This window comes from Pan paniscus, chromosome Y (assembly GCF_029289425.2).
Source record: "Pan paniscus chromosome Y, NHGRI_mPanPan1-v2.0_pri, whole genome shotgun sequence".
Classification (NCBI taxonomy): domain Eukaryota; kingdom Metazoa; phylum Chordata; class Mammalia; order Primates; family Hominidae; genus Pan; species Pan paniscus.
In genome coordinates, this window is record NC_073273.2 from 32,959,553 (window position 1) to 32,971,375 (window position 11,823).

Here is an 11,823-nt window from a genome sequence, read left to right on the forward strand (position 1 = left end):
GAAAAACAAAGCCTGGAGGACAGCACATCTGTTTACAGCACATGTTACTGAATATCGTAAGCCCACTTTTGAGATCTAATGCTCAGAAAAAGAGATTCTTTTCCAAATACTACTGCTCCTTGACAATGCACCTGGTCACTCAAGAGCGCTGATGGAGATGTATAAGAAGATAAACGTTTTCATGCTTGCATACACAATATCCATTTTGCAGTCCATGGATTAAGGATTAGTTTTGACTTTCAAGTCTTATTATTTAACCATATATCTTGTAAGATTATAGCTGCCATAAATTCCTCAGATGGAGTTGGGCAAAGTCAACTGAAACCTTCTGGAAAGAATTTAGCATTCCAGATGCCATTAAGAATATGCATGTTTCATAAGAGGAGGTGGAAATGTCAACACTAAGTTTGGAAGAAGTTGATTCCAACCCTCATAAACGACTTTTTTTTTTTTTTTCTGAGATGGAGTCTCATTCTGTCACCCACACTGGAGTGCAGTGGAGCGATCTCAGTTCACCACAACCTCCGCCTCCCACCTTAGCCTCCTGAGTGGCTGGGACTACAGGTGCCCACCACCCCACCCTGCCAATTTTTTGTATTTTTAGTAGAGACAGGTTTTCACCATTAGCCAGGATGATCTCGATCTCCTAACCTCGTGATGTGCCCACCTCGGCCTCCTGAAGTGCTGGGACTACAGGCTTGAGCCACCGTGCTAAGCCAAGAATATTCACCACTCATAAGAGGAGGTGAAAATATGAACATTAAGTTTGGAAGAAGTTGATTCCAACTCTCATGGATGACTTTGAGTTATTCAAGTCTTTGGTGGAGGAAGGAACTGCAGATATGGAAATAGCAAGAGAACTGGAATTAGAAGTGGGACTGAATTGCTGCAATCTCATGATATAACTTGAATGGATGAGGAGTTGCCTATTTGGGATGAGCAGAGGAAGTGGTTTCCCAAGATGGAATCTACTCCTGGTGAAGATGCTATGAACACTGTTGAAATGTCCACACAGGATCTAGAATATTCCATAAACTCAGTGGATAAAGCAGTGCAGGGTTTGAGAAGATTTCATCCAATTTTGAAATAAGTTTTACTGTGGGTAAAATGCTATCAGACAGCAGTGCATACCACAGAGAAATCGTTCGTGAGTCAATTAATGCAGCAAACTTCTTTGCTGTCTTATTTTACGGAATTGCCACAGCCACCCCAACCTTCAGCAACCACCACTCTGCTCAGTCGGCAGCCATCAACATGAGGCAACACACTCCACCAGGAAAAAGATTACAGGCCACTGAAGATGCAGGTGATTCTTAAGTATTTTTAACAAGGTATTTTTTAACTAAGGTATAAACACTACTTTTTTAGACATTATGCTATTACATACTTAATAGACTACATAGAGTATAAATATAACTTTAATGTGCATTGAGAAGTCAAAAAATGTGTGTGCCTCATTTTATTGCAAGATTCATTTTATTGCAGTGGTCTGGAACCAGACTCACTATCTCTAAGATATGCCTGTTATGTAAGTCATTGAGAATACTGAAGAAGATGTTGATGGTCAGGTCATTTCTGGATCAGAAGAAATATTCCCTTTGTTCAGACCTTCCAGGCTGCATACAACCCAGCACCCCAGCCTCCGGTGGACCAGCCATCCTCTCCGCGTCTGCCGGCTCGAGCCCCACTCATCCTTTCCACTGGGGCCGAGGTCTCACGATGTCATCTCCCTGGCCTCCTGCAGGCTGAGCTGACCACTGGGCACCTTGGGTGGGAACACAGGGAGCTGCTCTGACTGCCCACAGCCCTCAGGCCAGCTGACTGGCCCTGCTCCCTTTCCTGTCTGGCCCATGAGTCTTGGCCTCTTCACCTTGCATTTCCTGTCTCCCAGGAAGGTGAGAGCAGTGCTGAGTTTCATATTTTGCCTTAGGATGGTTCTCCTCACTCTCTCCTAACTGGCAGGCAGGAGTTGGTCCCTCTGTCACTCAATCTCCTGAAGGCTGTGATGTCCAGATCATTCCGAAACCTGCTGTGTGCCTGGCCCAAGGGGCTCAGGACACATAAAACCTGCAAATGGATGTAACGAGATCTCTGAGACCAAAACCAGGCTGTCTTCTCCCTTATCTCCAGAAAGGCAGTACACACAGCATGAGACCTGGGTGGTGACGGAGTGGGACAGGGGCTGACATGGTCAGGAGCTGTGGAGATGGACTTTGTGGCTGACACCAGCCCTGTGATGATGTTCTCAGGACTTCTTTAGGCCAGCCTCAGTTCTCTCTAAGTTCCCTTCATACCACAATGGCCCTCAGCCACAAAAGGGAGCTGAGTCCTAGCACAGATGAACCATCCACATCTTCCCGTCCCTCCTACTCCTCCCCATCTCTCTCTCCCCTGACATCTGTCTCAGCACCACTGCAACATCCAGCCAGTTAAGTGCTCCTCCCTGCCCCAGCCCAAGCTGCCTGAGGACAGGGGCTTCTTTTTTTGAGTCAGAGTCTCACTCTTTTGCCAGGCTGGAGTGCAGTGGTGCAATCTCAGCTCATTGCAACCTCCACCTCCTGGGTTCAAGCAACTCTCTTGCTCAGCCTCCAGAGTAGCTGAGACTACAGGCACCCGCCACCACGCCCAGTTTATTTTTGTATTTTTAGTAGAGACAGGGTTTCACTGTGTTGACCACGATGGTCTTGATCTCTTTACTCCATGACCCATCCGCCTTGTCCTCCCAAAGTGCTGGGATTATAGGCATGAGCCACTGTGCCCGGCCATTTCTGTCTTTTTCTTTGCATAACCAAACCGAAGCTAGTAAATTTGGATGGCATTGAACAGCATTGGATCAACATTCCAGACAAGGAACACTCCTGGATGGTATTATCTAACAGTCAAGAAAGATCTGGACTTCACAGCGGGGCTGATGGGTGTTTCTGCCTAGTGAGCCTTGCTTGTACTCAGTGGACTGTGCAGATCGTAAACTATAGCAATGATCCTGGTGAGGGGAGGCTATGCCCCTGAGGTCTGCAGAGCTGTAAGTTACAGAGCTAGGGTTGGCCATGCTGTTGAACCATGATACATCTACACCCCTCTTAGTACAGTTCCTGTTCAAGCTCAAATCAAAACCAAAGAGCAGACAAGGCAACATAGGGAAACCATCTCTACGAAAAATAAATTTTTTTAAAAATTAGCCAGGCATGGTGGTATGTGTCTGCAGTCCCAGCTACTCTGGAGACGGAGAAAGAAGTGTCCCCTGAGCTGGGAGGTTGAGGCTGCAGTGAACTACGATTGCACCACTGCATTCCAGCCTGGGTGACAGAGCAAGACCCCAACTCAAAACAAAACAAAAGAAAAAATGGAGAGAGTGAGGGAAAGTCACTCACACTTGGTTCACAAGAGTTACAAGTATTCTGCAAGGTGAGAGGTTAAGAACTGAAACTACCAGACTGTGGGCACAATGCAGGCACTGGAGACAGGTAAAGGCAGCTGTGTTTGGCCTGAGTCTGCCACTTATGCTGAGTTATGAGTCACTCAGGCTGCTGTGGCAAAGCACCACAGAATAGGCTGCTTAAACCACAGACATTCATTGTCTCCCATTCTGGAAGACATATCTGAGATCAAGATGTCTGCAGCACTGGTTCCTCTGCAGGCCTCTCTTCCTGGCTTGCAGATGGCCGCCTTCTCTCTGTGTCTTCAGGTGGTTGTCCCTCTTTGCGTGTCTGCATCCTCACCTCTTCTTCTCATAAGGACTCCAGTCCGATGGGATCAGGGCCCACTCTAACAACTTCATTTAACTTGATTGCCTCTGTAAAGACCCAATCTCCAAATAAAGTCTCATTCTGAGGTCCTGGGCTACAACTTCAATCTATATAGAAATTTTGGTGGGGGAGAGACTTAGCCCACAACACTGAACGACCATGGGGTGAGTCTCTGCAACCTACCGAGGGCCACCACCTCCATGTGGTGGGACACATCCGCACTGATGAGTAAGACACGTAAACAATGGTGGATCAGCAAACCAGTGCCAAAAGGTATCTGGCCTGCCAGGGTCACAGCAGCTTCTTGGGCAACGCTGTTTTGATTTACAGCAATGTAGCAAGAAGAGTTTCCTGTGAGAGACTAAATTGCTTTCCAAATCTGTTTTGGGCCCTGTAAAATGGCGATGATGACGGGTGATTTTGGAAGATTTTATTGAGGTCAAGGGAGTGTCTAAACAAAGCTTGAGAAAATGGTAAATATTATACCATATAAAATAGGCCTTATTGCCATGGGTTATCTGAAGGCTGTGGAAAGGGCCATCCACAACATGAGACTTGGATTATACTGATGGATTCAGGGACTTCCACCTCTATGGCTTCTGCTAATTCACCTACCTCAGGTGAGACTTACATCCACCTTCCTCTTGACTTCTACACAAGGAGCCCAGGAAAAGCCAAGAGAACAAGGGGGAGGAAATGCCAGAGCATCTCAGGTCATGGCCCCATGGGGACATTCCCTATTCAGGATCTGGAGCCAGAAACACAGACCTCAGGGTCGATCAAGATGCCAGCTCTGCAAACGAACGTAAGCAGTGTTCAGCACGAACTTAGGAAAGCTGGAAAAACTCCAAGTTTCTGAGCACATCATTCATTACAAAGAAGCGCATTTCACATTCAGAATTTCCTCTGCAGTTATGGTTTCTGTCATCATCAATTTCTGCATGATGCATTTTTAAGGGCCCATCATAAACACAAGCTTGGCAGGGGCCACAGAAAGGTACATGCAGGCATCTTTGGGCCTTTGATAGCTGTTCACATGCAATCCATGTACTTGCACACCTCTGACAGATAACCAACATCAAGGTCACAACAAACTACAATTGGCTTATTCCCAAATGCAATTATCCAAATGAAATAATACTTCTTACTGTGGACAGAGGCCCATTGGACTGGTGCTCATGGTGGCAAACACTAAAACCCTGGCACGGGTAACACACGAAGCTGAAATCAGACACATCAATGGAACAGAGAAATATGGGGTGACCTTGACTCAGAAGGACAGCCTAGTCGGGGGGTGCTGAGGTCGAAGAGTCAGGCTTAGTGCTTCTTCATGTTTAAATGCCAATAAAGCATAACGGAGCTGTGGATTCAGTTTTCCAATCAGAACATTTTTCGCAGAGTGAAAGCTTCATGGCAGCCGCTGGATGCTGTGGTGAAGTGGTGGGCAGACTGTATCTCTGGGAGATTAGTAAGAGGCTGCCTGTCTGTCTCTGCTATTCTCAAGGTGATGCTAAACTGGGAGACAATGCTAGGTTCTGCCAGCGGTCCATGGACTCCTTGGGGGTGACTTAATCTTCCTCTTTTCATAGCCATGATTTCAGGCAGAGCCATTGTAAAGCAGAGATCAGATGCTGGCCAGAGAAGTCCCTTTAGGAGCAATAAATTGAAGTGAAGTAACAGGCAGCCATGGAGGGGGAGTTATAATTTTAAAGTCCTGACTGCAGACACAAAACACTTACTATGCACCCACAGCCTGGCTCGTAAGCGTGTTAAACACATCATCTCTTCCTTATGTTCTCCGGAAGGCAGCATTAGTACCCCCAGGACCAAAGAGGAATGCTCCAAAAATGCCAGATCATTCCCAGAGCCACACAGCTGCAAGAGGAGGAATGGTGATTAAGGGAGACCCCAAGCCTGAGCTAATGAGTCCAACTCGATCCTGGCAGCACACAGATGGAGCCATGAGTCAGGAAGATTAAGCCAGCAGGAGGTCAGAAAGTGGATTACAGAGGAGGCCACAGAAGGGGGTGAGGCTGCTGCCGGGACGCAGATGCTGCTCAGAAGTTCTGGTGCAGGAGGACTTGTCCGCCCAGAAGGGAGGGCAGCAAGTGAAGAGTGGAGGCTGTTGGGGAGGCAGAGTCAGAGCCAGGCTGGAGGAATTGTCCAGGTCCAAACTCCGAGCAAAGATGTTGGAAAAATTCCTCACCCTTGGATTTAACACAGAAATGTAAAAACTGATGATCTGTGACCCTGGTATTGCCACCCTCTGGATAAGCCTTACCAACTTGGGATGCCAGCAAAGAAGGGATGGCTGCTCCTCACCAGCATGGCCCCAAACCACAATACTCCTCCCACAGTGTGGGATTTACAGAGCTTTGCTACAGAACTTGTAGTAATTCCAGACCAAAGTCAATTTTCCTATACATTGTTTTCTCCATGAGATTTAAATAGGTATTCACTCTAAGCTAACGATGAAGAGCATCTCAAGTCAGATGTTTTATGTGCAGGCTACGGAGACCCTGCAAACTGGGCCATTCTCTCCCATATACAAAGCACGAACCGAATAAGTAACAGAGGAAGGGTCCACATATAATCCTTACAATATTTGCTTTAAATTATGTGTAAGAAAATAAAGTTCTTCTCTGCCTTTATCGAGGATGCCCTGTGACATGAATAATAACCAATATGATCAAGGTTTGACTTTCCATGGCAACTTTCATTGGAGGGCCCCAGGGCCTTCCCTTTTGTTCTAAACAATTTGTAACTCACCAGTTTCTTGACTAAAATAGTCAAGTGTAAACCACTCCTCTTAAGGACATGGAGGCTAGTTTTCACTGCTGTATTACAGAGACAGTAGAGACAGAAGGCTGAGGGGCTGGGGAGCAGCACGCTCTTTGGCCTTAGCAACCAGTTAATGAAACCATAAGGGAAATCAGATTCCATGCCTTCTACCTTCCCAAGAGGTAATCTAAATGCATAATACAAAGGACATGGTGGGGCTACTCAAAGTGGAGACCAAAGATCCTAATCATGTATTTCTATAATCAAGAGAATGGATAGATGGGTGAATGACTGGATGGAGGAAGGGAGGGAGAGAGGGGTGAGGTGTGTAGGAGGATGAGTGGATACATGGATGGGTGGCTGGGAGGATGCATGGATGCATGGATGGATGGATGGATGGATGGATGGATGGATGGATGGATGGATAGATGGTTGCCTGGCTGGGTAGATGGGTGGCTGGTGGGTGGATGGATGGGTGGATGGATGGATGGATGGATGGCTGCATAGGTGGGTGGTTGTGTGGATGCAAGGATGGATGGATGGATGGATGGATGGATGGATGGATGGATGGCAGACAGGCAGGTTGGCTGGCTGGATGGATAGATGGACAGATGAGTGAGTGGTGGGGGGATATGGTTGGGGAGATGTGGATGGGTTGGTGGGTCAGGGGATGGGTGGGTAGGTGGGTGGAAGCATAGAGTGGAGGGGTGGTCTATGGGACCCCCCTGGTTAGGCTGGAGTCAGTGTAGGGCCACACTTCATGGACTCAAAGTTTTTGAATAAAGACCATTATCACATTACCATCTTCTGCCCAAGTTCTTTTTGATAACTTTTCTTTTAGGGCAGAAAATGTGCTCAGGTCAAGGCCACATATACCTAAACTTCTACTTAAGTCTATAATCCCAGAAGAATTTCCTTTCATTTAGCGAACAAGCAGCTGGGAGAGAACGTTCTGGAACAAAACATCTGAAACTGAAAGGGCAGCCCAAAGGAAAACTATTTTTTTTTTTTTTTTTAGAGAAGGAGTCTCATTACGTTGCCCAGGTGATCCTCCTGCCTGAGCCTTCTGAGTAGCTGGGATTACAGTTGTGCACCACTGCACCGGGCTACATTCGTGGATAAAAGAGCTTTTACCTTTCTCAGTGGACTGGGTGACTTGACCATGCAGAAAGCTCCTCCATGGCAGGAGGCCCGGAGTGGGCACTGGACACAGCACAGGTGGGAGGGGAGGAGCTCATCTCCAGCAGGAGAGGCAAAGAACTGAGAAAGAGCTTCCCTCTCAGTCCACGTGTGGTGCCACTCCATCACTGGCAATGGCCAGAGCAGGCATCTGGGGAGGGGAGCGGGGGAAAGGGGAAGTGACTGCCAACAGGGGTGGGGTTTCCTCTTGGGAGGACGGAAGCTTCCTGAGATTCACAGTGGTGATGGGCTCACTCATCTGTGAATTTCCTAAAATCCAATGACTTGCAAAATTCCAGTGGGTGAATTATACGGCATGTATACTACATCTCAATTTTTTTTTTTTTTTTTGAGATGGAGTCTTGCTCTGTCACCCAGGCTGGAGTACAGTGGCACAATCTCGGCTCACTGCAACTTCCGCCTCCCAGGTTCAAGCAATTCTCCTGCCTCAGCCTCCTGAGTAGCTGGGATTATAGGCATGCATCACCACACCTGGCTAATTTTTGTATCTTTAGTAGAGATGGAGTTTCACCCTTTTGGCCAGGCTGGTCACAAACTCTTGACCTCAAATGATCCACCCACCTCGGCCTCCCAAAGTGCTGGGATTACAGGCATGAGCTGAGAAACTGCAAAGACGCAGGCCTCACATCTTAAACCCTCTCTCCAGGACTGCCCCACTAGCTTTGTCATAGGGAAGTGTCTGTGGGTCTCCAGCTTTCCCTGCACTTCCCAGGGTCCCAGCCTCCAGCACCATTTACCTGGAGCCCCCATTTCTTCTTATCCTTCTCCTCTCACCAGAGAGGCCAAGATTACCCTTTTCAAATATAAACGATGTCATATGCTCTGTACCAAACTCTGCCCATCAAATACATCCATGGCCTCCTTGTCATGACCCTACACCTGGATGCCCACCACCCACCTCTGCTGCCTCACACACACTGGTCTCGCAGCCCTCAGCCTTCTCTGCTGAGTCAATGCACCAAGTTTGTGCATACCTCAGGCTGGCTGTCCCTGAAGACCCTCACCCTAGAAGATCCCAAGCAAAGACCCTCTCCCATCCTCTGAGGCTCAGTACAGCCATTGGTCCCTCACCGCACAGAGACAAGGATTTAAATGAATTCACTCACTCCGTAGCCAGATACCCAGCATTCACTCTGTTGTACTGGCTGATGGGGTACAAGGATGAGCAGGGCCTGCACTAGGTGTCCTCTTGGAGTGGAACTGCTGCCCAGACACACCCCAGGTGATTAGCCATGAAATCCCCCTGCAAAGAAAGAGCCAGAGGAGAAGCCATGGAGCCACGGAATCCTCAGGAAACGAAATCCACTGACTTGCACACTTCCAATAGGTGTGTGCCCAGACTGGGGGGGGATATGATTTTTTTTTTTTTTCGAGATGGAGTCTCGCTTTTGTCACCCAGGCTGGAGTGCAATGGCACAATCTCAGCTCACTGCAACCTCCACCTCCCAGGTTCAAGCAATTCTCGTTCCTCAGCCACCACACCCAGGTAATGTTTGTATTTTCAGTAAAGACGGGGTTTCACCATGTTGGCCAGGTTGGTCGCAGACTCCTGACCTCAGGTGATCCACCTGCCTCAGCCTCCCAAAGTGCTTGGATTACAGGCATGAGCCACAGTGCCCAGCTGGGGAGGACCTGATTTTTATCCTCACAACGGGAAGAAGTCACAGGAGGGCTGCACTCAGCGGTGGCCAGGGTGTTCACATGTACACAACCACCCGAGGCCTCGCCTAGAGAACTTCTGACAGTCTGGTCTGAAGCTGTTCTGGTTGCCCAAGAGGAATAAGACAGGAAGGGTGGGGTGGTGATGAAGGCTGAGGGAACAACACAGGCTTGCAGGGGTCTAGAAGGTACAGTGACCAGACTTAGGGAGGGACTGCCTGTAGGAGCTGTAGAGAGGAAAGCTCAGGAGGACGCCTACATTCTGGTTGCGACAGCTGAATCAAAGATGGTCCCCACTGCCAAAAAGTGGAAAGAATCCAGCTGATCATCAAGTGGGAACGGACTCACAAGATGTGGTCCCTCAATGCAAGATGGTGGGAATCGGAGCAAGGCTCAACAGGGCTCTGCTAAATGCCACCCTGGGTATGGGCCTCAAAGCTGTCATGCTTCAGCCTCAGTGTCCACCAAGACTGGATCAAGGAAACGTGGTGCATATGTGCAATGGAATACTACTCAGCCATAAAAAAGGAGATCGTGTCTTTTGTGGCAACAGGGATGGAACTGGAGACCATTATCTTCCATGAAAGGACTCGGAAACCAAAAGTCAAATCCTGAATGTTCTCACTTATAAGTGGAAGCTAAATAATGTGTGTGCAGGAATGCAGAGTTTGGAATGATGGACACAGGAGACTCAGAAGTGTGGTGGGGGGTGAGAAATTACTCAATAGGTACAAAGTACATCATTCAGGTGATGGTCACATGAAAAGCCCATACTTTACTTCTATGCAACATTCTCATGGAATAAAACTGCACTTGTACCCATTAAATTTATACCCAAAAAAGCCAATTATGCTGAGTCAAAGAAACCAGGCACAGAAGGCCACATGCTGTTTGACTCCGTGTCTATGAAGTGTCTGGAATAAGAAAATCCACACAGACAGAAAGTGGCTTCCTGGTCGTCAGGGGCTGGAAGTGGGGGTGGGGATCCACTGCAACCCAGCACAAGGGATGGAAACCTCCCACACCAGGATGGTGGTGACAGGTGCACAACTCAGCAAATCCATTAGGAATCATCAAATCATATTCTTTTTCTTTTTTTTTTTTTTTTTTTGAGATGGAGTTTTGCTCTTGTTGCCCAGGCTAGAGTGCAGTGGTGCGATCTCCACTCACTGCAACCTCCACCTCACAGGTTCAAGGGATTCTCCTGCCTCAGCCTCCTGAGTAGGTGGGATTACAGTCATGCACCACCATGCCCAGCTAATTTTTTGTATTTTTAGTAGAGACAGGATTTCACCTTGTTGGCCAGGCTGGTCTGAAACTCCTGACCTCAGGTGATCCACCCACCTCAGCCTCCCACAGTGCTGGGATTACAGGTGTGAGCCACTGTGCGCAGCCTGAATTGTGTTCTTAAAGTAAATAAATCTTATAATTTATAAATTATAAGTCAAGAAAACTTTTTGAAAAAAAAGAAAGCTTTTTTGCAGTCTTTTTAAAAAGAATGTTTTTTTTAAAAAAAAGTATTAAAATCCGTACTTTAAAAAAGTAACTGCTATCTAAGAGAGCAAATAAGAGTGGGACCAGATCTGGAGGATGTGAGAGAAGGTTAGGTCATAGCATTGGTTTTTGCACAACTTGAGGTGAGGGGAATCTGGGCTTTCAACAGAGAAGTTATCAAGGGGGAAATAAGACTAGGCCCCCTCAAGGGAGGCTGCAGCAGGAGACGTGACCGTGGATGCTGTGTAAATGGAAATTCTATCACCGCCTGGGTGCTGGGTGCAGGGAGCCGCTAACAGAAGTTCTATCAGTGCCAGGGTGCTGGCTGCAGGGAGCTGGACCTGGCCGAGGAGCCCTCCCACCACCCACTCCCCAGCAGGCCCAGGTGTTGAGGAGAATGCACCAGAAGGTAAATCTGACCAGAACCGGCTTTCTACCTGGAAAAATCCACCTGAGGGAGTCAAGGACAAACCTTCTTGAAGTGGAATTAAGAGGCTGCCATTCAGGATCATGACCACCCAAGCTGTCAACCTCTCAGGCACACGGACTCCACCAACTCCTAGAAGAAGACACCCAGCTCTCACCTCGCAGGAGCCAGGAGCAAGCAGTGAGACACACACACAGCAAAGCATCAAAACGCAGCTTCTAACAGTAATGAACCACTCCTGCACCAGCCGCCCAGAGCCCTCTCTCACAATGGGTGAGTGAACACACACAGCAAAGCACCTGAACACAGCTTCTAACAGTAAGGAACCACACCCCTGCACCAGCCATCCAGAGCCCTCTCTCACAATGGATGGATGCACTCACACAGCAAAGCACCTGAACACAGCTTCTAATGGTAACTAACCACCCCTGCACCAGCCGTCCAGAGCCCCCTCTGACAATGGCCGGGTGCCCCAGGGTCTCTGAGGATGAGGAGTAAGCCTCAGGTACAGAAGGG